This window comes from Myiozetetes cayanensis, unplaced genomic scaffold (genome assembly GCF_022539395.1).
Source record: "Myiozetetes cayanensis isolate MyiCay16 unplaced genomic scaffold, myiCay2020 scf20-37, whole genome shotgun sequence".
Taxonomy (NCBI): Eukaryota; Metazoa; Chordata; class Aves; order Passeriformes; family Tyrannidae; genus Myiozetetes; species Myiozetetes cayanensis.
In genome coordinates, this window is record NW_026087412.1 from 6,593,148 (window position 1) to 6,602,474 (window position 9,327).

A 9,327-nucleotide genomic window follows, 5' to 3' on the forward strand; every position below is an offset into this window, starting at 1 on the left:
TATCTGTAAACAGGTATGATTTATAGCTTGTAGGATGGAAAATCAGATTTAAAATATTACATTTAAAAAAAAAAAAATTGTACTAAAAAGCCCCTCTGGATTTCTGAGGAAAATGCCTCATCACTTTAGATTGGGACAGCTCAGATGAATAAATACCCTGCTGTGGTGGGCAGCATGTAAACACAGGAAATGACAGTTCCTTCACAAAAACTTGAAGCTGTACATTTAAAAATATCTAACTGAAATATCACAATGGGTGGATAATGCGAATATCAAAGTATAATTAGTTATTATATTAAAAATAAAATTGGATCCACAACCTTTTATTTTTAGTTTGTCTTTAAAGAAAGATAAATGGAAATAATGTACTCTACCACATTTCAGGAGAAAGGATATTACAAACAGCTTAGAATTTAAATAAACTCCCAATGGCCACCCAAAGCTGGATCCATGTGTGATTTGGGGTGATGTTTTCCAAACTTTGGAAAAGGACAACAGGCTTGGGACACAAAACCAAGACAGAAAGAAATCAGGCACAGACATTTGACTCTAAAATGTGTTTTAAGGGGCCCAACAGCCCTTCTAATAAAATTGACGAAAACAAATCAAGAGTAAACATGAGACTTGTGAACTGTACCACTGTATTTAATAAAGAGCAGCTAATAAACAGAAGTTCTCAAGGAGCCACACTGCAAGCACAAAACAGGGATGCCAAGAGGAAGTTCTGAAGGACAAACTAAACTCAGCCCTCCCTAACTGCTGCCAACATTTACTCAGGAGATGTTCAAAGGCCTGCCCCATTTAGATCTCAATTAATTTAACTAGATTATTATAATCCATCCTGCTTAAATTCTCCTTCACTTCTAAACCAGCAGTCCCATCCCTGGACACAGCTCCAGGGATGGCACCCAGGGGGAGGCAGCTCTGGCACAGAGCTCTGGACGGTGTTACCATCAGTAATTCACAACCAGCGTGGAGAAGCTTAGAATGAAACACCCCAACTTCCCTCATTTCTTACATTTTACCCCACAAATGCCCCTATATAGTGTAGGAACACGACTAACTCAGTCAGTACTGGTTGGTTACTTGATGCCATGCTCAGTATGTGCAAGGATTCATCACTTTTTGGACAGATCTTTTCAAATTCTTTGTTAAACACATCTCGCTACAAAAATACCCTTTCTTTTTTTTCCCTAATGCAAATTCATTGTCTCAGAATAACTCAGCACCTTTAATCACAGTGATCTGCTCCCCCATCACTGTAGCAGGGTCAGAATTACATTAATTAATTGGGGACCCCCAAGACAATGCAGCCCCAAAGCATAACGTAGGTCAGTGCCATGGAGTAAGAACTAGAGGTTCTTAAAATACCAGCTGCAGATCAGCAAATGTAAGTCAACAGTAGCCCAGTAAGAGACAACAACATTTTTATTTGTTTAACATTAAAAAAAAATAAACAAAAGGTTTGGCCTTAAATTGGCATGAGATAGAGTGCTTGTAAAGTTGAGAACATCCCAAGTGCATCCCACCAAAAGAAGTTGCAATTAGTGAATTGGTTTCTGGTTGAACTAATAAATGTTTCTGGTTGAACTAATAAAAAAGTGAATAAGTAAATGGATTTTGACTATTTTTAAACCTTGAAAATAGAATTTTCAATATAAGAAGCCTTTTTGAAATAAAAACACAATCAGAACTTTTTTTTTTAAACTGGTTTGGAAAGAACGACCAACCTATTGAAATAATTTCATAAAATTAGAGTGAGCCAATGAAATGCTTTGATGGTGGTGGCTCTGTACATCTCACCCGTTTCTGCTGACATTTTGACTTGTTGTTACCTTGTGTACCAGAGACACCTGGAGTGGGTGAACTCTGGCTTCCCACAGGACATGGGGGTGTTGTGATTCCACATCTGGAATGTGCAGGACCATGACCCAAAGTGACCACACAGACATTCACAGGCCACTCTAGAGGGTGGAGCTCCAGTTCAACTCCACGTTATCCCCCAGCAATAACAAAGCTCTTCTGGAAGAACACTGATCATCCTCGAGAGATCAATGGCAAGGAACTGAGCCATGGCATATTCCACTCATAACAGTGCCCTCAGCCAAAGATTAGTTTGGCTAAAGGACAGGAAGACAGTATATTTATAAAGCTTAATCTGTCAAACCCCCATCAGTTTTTTTCCTATTTAGCCTCCACAACGCAGCAGAATAAAAAATATTCCCCTCTGCTGCTGTAATCAAAGCGATTGTGTTTCAGATCAAAAACATTTATTTACTGAATGGATTAAAGGATTAAATTGTATAGGAGCACTCTGTCCAATGTTCTGTGCTTGTGCTGGAATTCAGCTGCCCTTAATCTCCATATCATTGACACAGTACGTTGATAAAATGTTTTTCCCATTATGGTTCGTTTGTCTGGGCTGTACACAGAATTAAACAGACCAAACTAAGATTCCTGGGTCATTTTCTCCAGCGAGGTTCACTCCTCAGCCAGCTCTATTCACATGCCCTGTATGTCCTGCACCCAGCAGCTGCATCCACACAGCACAGAGAAGCCCTGGCTGTGCAATGCCACCTTCATCCTGACAGCACCATGACCAAATTGCCCCCTGGTTTTGCCTTACCTGACGAGCTCTACCCACCCCCAGGCTGAAGTGACTTATAGTGCTTCTAATCCCCAAAAGATAGACCTATGGACACAATGAAGTACTAAACATCTCTTCTGCTCTCTGTACCTGGCTTCAAGGAGGGCTAATATTTGAAATGTACCTGAAAAGTAAAAATATTAGAGCTATCCTCTCAGAGGCAGGAGAAGAATGAATTTCATTTTGGCTGTTAACTAACTACAAAGAAATTCTATCTCTTTATGACAAGAATCCACTGCATGACTCTTGCACTTGTTCATAAACAGGGCCAGAGTTCACAGTGCTGACACCTAAAAAAATCCATGACTGACTTCAGTGTCAGCAACCAAAGATGAAGCACTTTTCCCCTCAGGTCTGTTGTTTCAGGCTTTCTGCAAACCCAGGCAGCCATCACTGCATCAGGTGATATCTATCACACAGATCACCCTTCTACTAATATTTTTCTATTTTACAGGGCACACGTTGGGGTGTTGTTACTGTTGTTTAAGATTATGATGCCTTTAAGGTTTATTTTGTATCTTCAGGCCTCTGCTCTTTTGTGATTAAATGCATTAAAGCAAGTGGAATAATAATTGTGTAATTTATGTTCATAGACTTCCTCCCACTGGCATGCTGCTTCTTGGCTGAAATTTTATTTGATTCATGAACAGCTACCTATTAAAGATGGTGGGGACAGATACTGCAAATCCCTAAGAGCAATCATGAAAAAATATTTCAGCTACACCACCAATGTCAGGTCCATTTGCACATTTTTATCACTGATTCATGTTCTGTAATCTACCTCCTCAACTGACAGCATTTATCCCTGCTACTTCTGAATAACACCAGAAGCATATAGAGAGGTGAATCACATATAACTGAGTGTGCAGCTCTTACCATTGAATCAGGCAAATTGGCAAATACAGGGAGAAAAATTGTGCAACCAAGGCAATTAACTGGTGTGTTTGTGTTGTCTTTTGCTCTAGGAAAAGTGCAATACCTCAAAAGTGCTAAATTAACACAGATAAATTAAGTGGGAAGAATTCTGCTAAAAGTAAAAGAGGCAGCTTTTCTTTTCTGTGTCTGCATTCAGTTCCTGGGTGGTGAAATCAACCACAGCTGAAGAGTAACACATTATTTACACAGGAAGGACACCTACTTTAAGCAAGAGAAACACTGAGAAGTTGAAGGCAATGTCTCATTGCACAGGAAATACATCAGTCCTTTGTGCTGCTGGAATCTGGAATGAGGGGTTATGCCACTAAGTTGTAAGTTGCTCCTTACCAAAACCCTTGAAATCTGTGGTTCTCTTATTTTACAAAGACAGGACTAAAAATTGGTGAAAATCCTCCTCTTAAGCACTGCTTATCACGCTGCAATGAACACACAGGCACAGCCTAACCAAGTATCCAGTCTTATTCAGCAACAGCCTAAGTTGTAAGAAGTTTTCTAAAATAAATCTTCCTCTTAAGAAGTGGGGGGTTGAACAATCAATTGAGTTAAACTGGCATTAAATCAGCCCCACTAAAGAACTGTTGCATCAGTTTATGAACTTATTTCACAAAGAGGGCACGTCCAGGGTTAGAAAGAGTTACCAAAGCTGAGATCTCCTTCTGGGGAGAATTTCACAAGAGTGCTAAAAAGAAGCTGAGCACTCTTGTGTGTAACTACTCCTACAGCAAAGCACCTTTTTCAGAACTTCATTCAGGTCACAGGAAAGAACTGATGAATCCCCTACATCACCTAACTCCTAAAAAATACACCTGAATGAAAGCTAAACTGGACTTTAGTACTAAATAACTCTCCTTGCCTGACTGACAGCCTGTTCTGAGAGCTGAACACAGAATTTGTGTCTGTGCTGCACCATCCCACATTTCTACAGCATCACATCTGTCACAAAAAGAAGGGAACAGGCATTTCTGCATTTTCAATTGTTACCTCCTTCACAACACACCCGCTCAGCGGAACAGCCAGGCAGAGACAAGCAAGTCATCATCTCACCCCAAACTAATGTTTATTTTCTTGAAAGGCTGTAAAAGGTTCAGGAAGTTTGAGTCGTTCCCAAGTCACCAGATCAAAACCAGGCAGTAGATGGTCAGTGAAAGGGTCCCCACTGCTCCAGTCTGTTTAATGTCTTCAGTTTTAGATCCATTTCAGAATGCAAATGACCACAATGCATATTCTGACAGGCCTATTAAGATGTTTTGCTGAAAGAAGGGAACTGTCAGAGCTGTAGAAGACTGGACTAGCCTGCATGACAATTTTTGTGCCAAACTGTCCTCAATTCACAGGTTTAGGATTCAATTATTGCCCCACCACAGTCCTTTAAGGACCTCTCATGAGCAGTACATGATGTCCTGAAGGTTTTCTATTTAGTATCAGCAATTAAGAACCACATCTTTGCAGCAGGGCTGGTTTAAGGTACTCATTGTCAGACTGGCTCCACTGGGAATGGTTCACCTGAATGTCACATAATCCTGAAGCAGGACTGTGGGATCCTGTGAGTGAAGCTCTGTGCCAGCTGACACCCCAGAAACAGCCAACCTGAACTGAAAGTGCCACCACAAGAGGAAGATGTGCTTCCTTAGAGGAGAACCCTGATTCTGGGCAACATTCAAATTCAAGTTAGAGAGTACTAAAAATGAGCTATTTTCATAGAGATGCAGGTAAATCCTTTACCAAGGTGTCATTCAGACACTTCCCCAAGTATTCTTGACTACAGGGAAAAAACCCCTGCAGTTACAAACCACAGGAGCAAAATGCAGAAGCTGCCTTCAAAAAAAAGCCAGAATCCCAGCACTTCCACCAAGAGTTTATACACCATACCAAAAAAAAAAAAACACAAAACAAACCCAAAAGACACTATTTTCTCTTCAGAAATGTCCAAAGGCTAAAGCAAGAGCAACACTTCTCACACAGGGTGCATCCAGCTCCACATCTGGAAACCAGATCCAGCCTGCAAGGCAAATTCTTCTGACACGCCTCACTTTTGTTATTGTCACTGTGCCACCTCCTGGGTATCTGTGCATGTCTGTACATTTACTCTCTGCTAGTTGTTGCCAACCATATGCAGTGAAAGGGAGAAGAGGGTAAATGGGCTATGGGAGATCACAGAGTTTTGGACACTGCCTCTGAAAAGTTTCTCTAAACCCATTTAATCCCAACAAAATTGAGTTTGGACCACCCAGACTGCAGCATCTAAACAAGAAAGGCAAGAGAATATTTTAACTGAGAGACACTCTTCCTTCACACTGTGGGGTTTGCATCACTCACTGAGTTAGACCAGGAACTCTGAAGTCCTGACCCAGAGCCCTCCACACAATCTCACAAAGGCAGGGAGTAGTTCCTTCCCATGCTCAAGCTAAAGTATTAATGGATAGCATAGTTTACTGCATGAGATGTTAAAAAGGAGCCTTTACAACAACACATGCAAATAATTCACAACGTTTTAATATGGCATCTTTCTCTACTTGATAATTGCTATTTTTTTTTACTACAGAAAGGAATAGGGGCAGCTATAACACAGAGAAACAACGTTTCAGTGACACCACCAGACCTCAATTAAAAGTTTTGTGCCACTTAGTATTGCTTGAAGGGATGGTAAAGCAACACTGACCCACTCTAAAGTGGTTTATGAATTGCTGCTGATGAGAACTCTTGCTGAATAAGCAGAATAGACTCTTTAATGCCACTTCCTTACAAACAGCAGCAAGGAGTGGAGAGACAGTAATTAATGTACTAGTATCAAAGAAACACTGAGCCTGCAAAGGTCTGTCCTTTCCAAGATATCAGACTGAGAAAGCTTCTTTAGCACAGCTGGTACTGTAACAGTTCAGGTGGGCTGCACTGAGGGTGAGCAGACTGATTAATGTCCAATCCCAACAGCACCTTAGAGCCTGGATAAGCATCCTTTCCAAAAAAATAAAACCAGGCTGCAGGCAGCAAGTGAAGCCTGGTATTGGGGTGTGGAGCACATGAATTTTACAAACCAAAGCCAGTGTCACCTCCAAGTACAGCACATGTTTGCAGCACGCCCAGAAGCACAAGAATCAGGTGGGTTGGAAATGGGCCTCGTTATGACAGCTGATTTCTGGGACAGTCAGAGTTTTCTTCCAAGAAATCCAATCAGCACAGATTGAATGGCAAAAGAAGTGTTCATACAAAGCACTAAGGAGGTTTGCATTGCTGAAAACAATGAGAAATAAACTGCTCCTGCCCTGGTCAGTCCAGCAGATCACACTGCCCAGACAGGGGACAGGGGAGAGGCACCCACACTCCTTATTGCTTCTGCCTTGGAAGCACAGACACAGCAAACTTTGCCACTTCATTTCTTACAAGCAGCATGATAGGATCCTCCAGGGCTAGACAAAGGCAGGACAACTTTTATAGCTCACTCAAGAAAGATTTGCCAAGAGCATATTAACCACATGTAGTGCTCCAGGGGAATAAGAGAGAAAAGCATTACCAAAGGAAAAAAAACACCAAAAACACACACACACCCCAAGAAAAAAAAAAAAAAAAAGCAAACAAAGCATTTTCTAACATCAAAATGTACCTCAACAAGCTTCCATGCCCTCAGAGTCCTGGCTGTGCAAGACCCAGCCATCAGAGTAAGTTACCACAGCTAAAAACATTAGCCAGGCTGCTCTCTGTGGTCAACAGAACACTCTGGGCTGCAGGGATTTCACTCAATTTCTTGACAATTAACATAAAACTCAGTTTTTGAGTGCAAACAAACAAACAAACAATGAAACAAACCTTAGGGGCAGCCTCTTTCTTCTGGTTTCACCAGGTTCATCTTCGTCTGTGCCACCTCTCCTGCTTCCTTGCCTCAAGTTCCCTGGTTTTTGCAGTGGATTCCACTTGGAGAAGGTCAGGGGCAGCACACAATGGTTTCTGTCAGCCAGCCTTCTCTCCTTCCTCTTCTCCTCCCCAGGGATCACCCCCCAGGATCCCTCCTGCCTGCTGCTTTCCCCGGGGCACAGGTGGGCTGAGGGTCCCACCTGCCTCCTCACACAGCCCCTGTGGCCCAGGCCCTAATTTACACCACCTACACTCCTATGTCGAGGGTTCCTGAGGGGTAATTGAAAGACATGAAAGATTTCTCAGAGTAAATCTGAGTTGGTAACAGGGAGGGAAGTTTGGAAGCAGAGGGAGTGCTGCGTGGCTGACACCAAGGGCGCTTCCCCAGCGCTGCTCTCAAAGCTCTCAGGGAAAGGCAATGCTCAGTTAGAGAGAATGAAAAGGCCACAGTTGAGAGGTGAAATTCTAAGTTAACAGTTTCACAGATTATTTTTTTTTCCCTGCCTTTCCACACCTTGAGTCCTCCTTTAAGAGAGATCCCAGGTGCCACTGCCATTTGACTCACAGCGCAGGGCGAGCCTGGAGCTGCTGCACGTGGAGACACCGAGACCACAACACATCCAAGCTGGTGAGAAACCACATGCAAGACCCCCCATTGTTTCACATGTGCTCTCTTGAACCTCTTAAATGTGAAATGCACCCACACTGAGTTGATTAAAAGCTCCTGTGAGTGTGAATTCTTCTCTCTGAATAGGTTTCCACACCACAAAAGAACATTTCATACATCATATTTGAAACACATCGGAGCCTTAAAAGCAACTTTATTCTACTGCCATTATGAAACAGAGCTTTCATTGTCTGCTGCTGAAATGCTTTGAGTCATCTTCTTCCAGTAATAACTAATGTCTCTCTCGCTCTCTCTGTATCTGACAATTCATGGACAGCCCAATTACAGGAGGGGAAAGCAGCACACCAGTTTCAGAGGGTGGACTCAAACACTCAACTAATGTTAAATGATTTTGTTTTGGAGCATAGTTCATTTAAGCAAATAAATTCTGATAATCTACTCTGAGAGCAGACTGTAATAATAAAAAGTTAAATTGCAGCAGCATCTAATAAAGACAGAGCCAAACATGATTACAAAAATCAAGAGAAATAATACAGTATAATTTGAGAAACCTGACAACTCTTTATTCTCCATGTAATATCCACGGCTTACATTTTTGTCTGTTGTTTTTTATGCCAAGTTTGCTTCTTAGTTACCAGTATTTCTGTGCTTTGAGTGACCTTCCATAAAGCCCACTGCACACCAACACACGTCTGTGTGCCAAGCTCTACCAACATGTGCATCTCTGCATTTTAAACAGACTTAAAACACGGCTGGCACAAGTGTGGTGTCAAAGACTTGGCACTGGTGACCCTCATGAAGATCCAGCTAAACCTGTTCAGGGCTCTACAGCAGTTAAAAAACATAAACACAACAGGAGGAATTTTCAGAATGGCATAATGCCTGTGCACACAAGTCAGAGACAATTTTAAATTTGACTTCTCTTGATTCTCAAGCATTTGATTTTAGGGAGTAATAACACGGGCTTTTTTTGGTGTAATACCTAACCTGAGGGAAGAAACCTTAAAGGGAATACTTACAGTGAATTGATAATTAGTGTAGTTCACTTTCAAGTACCTGCTCAGCAAGATGCATTCTGAGTGTAGATCTGAACTGAGGAGACAGAGGGAATCCTTATCTACCATCATAAAAAATTAAACACAGCAAAGATAGATGTCACATGTTCGTGAAGATAATCAGGAACTTCATCTCCTGTACCATGTCAAACCACTTACTTGCTAATGGGCAGCTGCTGATGATACAAGATGTGTCAGAGATTTCCTCCAGGCTC